The sequence below is a fragment of the Physeter macrocephalus genome, chromosome 11, assembly GCF_002837175.3.
Source record: "Physeter macrocephalus isolate SW-GA chromosome 11, ASM283717v5, whole genome shotgun sequence".
NCBI classification, from domain to species: Eukaryota; Metazoa; Chordata; class Mammalia; order Artiodactyla; family Physeteridae; genus Physeter; species Physeter macrocephalus.
The window spans coordinates 92952576-92957167 of record NC_041224.1 but is presented as its reverse complement, the minus strand read 5'-3'; positions in this window follow the sequence as shown (position 1 = coordinate 92957167).

Below are 4592 nucleotides of genomic sequence, written 5' to 3'. Positions count from 1 at the left end.
GGAGGAGGGAGATGCAAGAGGGAAGAGATATGGGAACATATGTATATGTATAACTGATTCACTTTGTTATAAAGCAGAAACTAACACACCATTGTAAAACAATTATACTCCAATAAAGATGTTAAAAAAAAAAAAAGTGCCTGCCAATGCAGGGGACATGGGTTCCATCCCTGGTCCAAGAAGATCCCACATGCTAGGGAGCAACTAAGCCCGTGTGCCACAACTACTGAGCCTGCTCTCTAGAGCCCGTGAGCCACAGCTACTGAGCCCATGTGCCACAACTACTGAAACCTGCGCACCTAGAGCCTGTGCTCTGCAACAAGAGAAGCCACCTCAATGAGAAGCCTGCACACCACAATGAAGAATAACCCCCGCTTGCCGCAACTAGAGAAAGCCAGTGTGTAGCAACGAAGACCCAATGCAGCCAAAAATAAATTTAAAAATAAATCTAAAGAAAAAAAGACACAGAAAAATTAAAGGAGAAGGATGTAAAAAATGTATCAGGCAAACAAAAACTAAGCAAATATTTTGTTCAATATTATACTATCACAAGGATACAACTATTAAAGGAGGTGAAGACATAAATTTGATACTGATAAGAGGTATATCTTACCAACATGTCAAATACTTATGTAGAGAGTATGCCAAAATATATGACACCAAAGACTTTTAGAAATGAAAAACAGACAAAATCACACTCTAATTTTAAGATATTTTTATTGGAAACTAGAAGATCAAAGTAGACTAAAAATAAGGCTATAAATGAGTCAAGCAATTAACCATCTTGGCTTATTATAAATTTTGGCTAAGGAAAGTCAACAATTTCCCCCCAAAAAAGTAGTAATCACAATGTCACATTCTAAATCCATTGCAATAAATTAGTAAAGTAGCAAAAAACATTCCTGGAAATTAAATACTCTTACAAATAACCTGGATTGATTTTTAATTTTTTTCTTAATCCATTCAGAAATACACAAACCAAGAAGATGCTCTTAAGGATGCAGTTAAAATAATACTAAGAAGAAAATGTTCTGAAATTTTATTCATTTTTAGAAAACAGCACAGACAGAAAATAAGCCAAACATTTAACTCCAGAATCCAGATGAAACAATGCAAAGAAAGTGGATATAAGAATTAATGAAGACAAAGCAGAAGTTTCTGAGGTGGAGGAGATGGGGATATGAATATATGACCAATAAAACCATGAAAGGTGCTTCTTTTAAAATGTTGGTAAAATAAATTGTCTCAGGAAAAGACTAAAAGTCCCTGGCAGGACCACTAGTGTGAGTAATGGGTTAATATCACACCTGATCCAAGCCTGCCTGACATCTGGCTTCTCTTTGGAAACCTCAGAGTTATGGTCACTGTGGACTTTGTGGTGCCTCATGTGCTGTGAACCTTGATCTGGGAGACTGCTCTGGACTGGTGGAAATGTGAGCCTGCATACAGGCCTTGGTCCTACATGACTAAAATGGTATAAAATGCTGTGGGAAGTAGAGGCTGTGGCTTGTATATGTCAAAGTGACACACACATGGCTTGGCTTTCATTCAGGGCGGTCATACGCACCTGTGTGTGTAGGGGCAAAAGAAATCATAAACCTGGGTAGCTGTGGGGTCCTCTGGATGAGGTAAAATGCTGCATTTCCTGAGCTGTATCCTTCTGTAAACTAAGTAAACACAGTGTTAAATTAAACCTACTGTGTCTCCTGAGTCAGATTGCAGATTAGAATCTGTAATAACCACTAACATTATTGGTAGTTAAAGAGCTACCTCTAAAAACACATGAGGGCTAGATGGTTTCAGTAACTATTTTATTTATTTATTTATTTTTGGCTGTGTTGGGTCTTCGTTTCGGTGCGAGGGCTTTCTCTAGTTGCGGCAAGTGGGGGCCACTCTTCATCGCGGTGCGCAGGCCTCTCACTGTCACAGCCTCTCCTGTTGCGGAGCACAGGCTCCGGATGCACAGGCTCAGCGGCCATGGCTCATGGGCCCAGTTGCTCCGCGGCATGTGGGATCTTCCCAGACCAGGGCTCGAACCCGTGTCCCCTGCATTGGCAGGCAGGCTCTCAACCACTGCGCCACCAGGGAAGCCCTCAGTAACTATTTTAAACAACCTTCAAGCAACAGATTCCACACACCCCCAACCCACCATTATTTAAATAGTTCTGGAGCATAGAGTAAGATGCAAACCTTCTCAATTTATTTAAAATGCCCAGCATAACCTTTTTACCTAAATAGGACCAGCTGAGAACATAAAAGACAATTGTAGGCCAATTTCACGTTTGATGAGAGACAGAGAAGTTCTAAATAAAACATACTAGTAAACTTTGCTAATCTTTCAAAATTACAGTTTATTTGACCAGCACCAGTTCTACTTCTAAGAATTAATTCTTTGGAAGAACTTGTGCATGTATGTAAAGATACATAAGTAACTAATTAATTATAGCATTATGACAAAAATAATCAAACTAAATGCCCACCAACAGGGAAATGGTTAAATAAATCACATTATATCCAATCTATGGAATTTCATTTAATTCTTAAAGAGCTACACAGACTTAAGAGAATGAAATGGGAAGGTGTATGTGAGCATATGTCTATATATAGACGTGGATGTACATATATATATACACATATTTATTTATATGCATTTAGAGCATGAGGTATGGAGCTGGAAGACTCAAGTTTTTGTCCAGACTATGCAACCTTCTGCAAATCTCCTAACTCTTCTAATCCTGAAGTTCTCCAGCTCAAAAGTATTTAATAAAAACCAATGGAGAGGTTTCTTTTTTTCCCCTTAACATCTTTATTGGAGTATAATTGCTTTACAACAGGTGTGTTAGTTTCTGCTTTATATCAAAGTGAATCAGCTATACATACACAGATATCCCCATATTTCCTCCCTCTTTTGTCTCCCTCCCACCCACCCTATCCCACCCTTCTAGGTGGTCACAGAGCACTAAGCTGATCTCCCTGTGCTATGTGGCTGCTTCCCACTAGCTATCTATTTGACATTTGGTAGTGTATATATGTCCATGCCACTCTCTCACTTCGTCCCAGCTTACAATTCCCACTCCCCCAGTCTGCAAGTCCATTCTCTATGTCTGCGTCTTTATTCTTGTACTGACCCTAGGTTCTTCATAACCATTATTTTTTTAGATTCCATATATATGTGTTAGCATACCGTATTTGTTTTTCAAAGTATCTTGCTGTGATTTATGTCATAGAGTGTTGTGCCTATGTTTTCCTCTAAGAGTTTTATAGTGTCTGGCCTTACATTTAGGTCTTTAATCCATTTTGAGTTTATTTTTGTGTACGATGTTACGGAGTTTTCTAATTTCATTCTTTTATATGTAGCTGTCCAGTTTTCCTAGCACCACTTATTGAAGAGGCTGTCTTTTCTCCATTGTATATTCTTGCCTCCTGTATCAAAAATAAGGTGACCATATGTGCGTGGGTTTATCTCTGGGCTTTCTATCCTGTTCCAATGATCTATATTTCTGTTTTTGTGCCAGTACCATACTGTCTTGATTACTGTAGCTTTGTAGTATAGTCTGAAGTCAGAGAGCCTGATTCCTCCAGCTCCGTATTTCTTTCTCAAGACTGCTTTGACTATTTGGGGTCTTTTGTGTTTCCATACAAATTGTGAAATTTTTTGTTCTAGTTCTGTGAAAATTGCCATTGGTAGTTTGATAGGGATTGCACTGAATCTGTAGATTGCTTTGGGTAGTATAGTTATTTTCACAATGTTGATTCTTCTAATCCAAGGACATGGTATATCTCTCCATCTGTTTGTATCATCTTTAATTTCTTTCATCACTGTCTTATAGTTTTCTGCATACAGGTCTTTTGTCTCCTTAGGTAGGTTTATTCCCAGGCATTTTCTTTTCGTTTTGTTGCAGTGGTAAATGGGGGTGTTTCCTTCATTTCTCTTTCAGATTTTTCATCATTAGTTTATAGGAATGCAAGAGATTTCTGTGCCTCAATTTTGTATCCTGCTACTTTACCAAATTCATTGATTACCTCTAGTAGTTTTCTGGTAGCATCCTTAGGATTCTCTATGTATAGTATCATGTCATCTGCAAACAGTGACAGCTTTACGTCTTCTTTTCCTATTTGGATTCCTTTTATTTCTTTTTCTTCTCTGATTGCTGTGGCTAAAGCTTCCAAAACAATGTTGAATAACAGTAGTGAGAGTGGACAACTTTATCTTGTTCCTGATCTTAGAGGAAATGGTTTCAGTTTTTTTACCATTGAGAAGGATGTTGGCTGTGGGTTTGTCATATATGGCCTTTATCATGTTGAGGTCAGTTCCCTCTATGCCTACTTCTGGAGGGTTTTTATCATAAATGGGTGTTGAATTTTGTCGACAGATTTTTCTGCATCTATTGAGATGATCATATGGTTTTTCTCGTTCAGTTTGTTAATGTGGTGTATAACATTGATTGATTTGCATATATTGAAGAATCCTTGCATTCCTGGAATAAACCCCACTTGATCATAGTGTATGATCCTTTTAATGTGCTGTTGGATTCTGTTTGCTAGTATTTTGTTGAGGAGTTTTGCATCTATGTTCATCAGTGATACTGGCC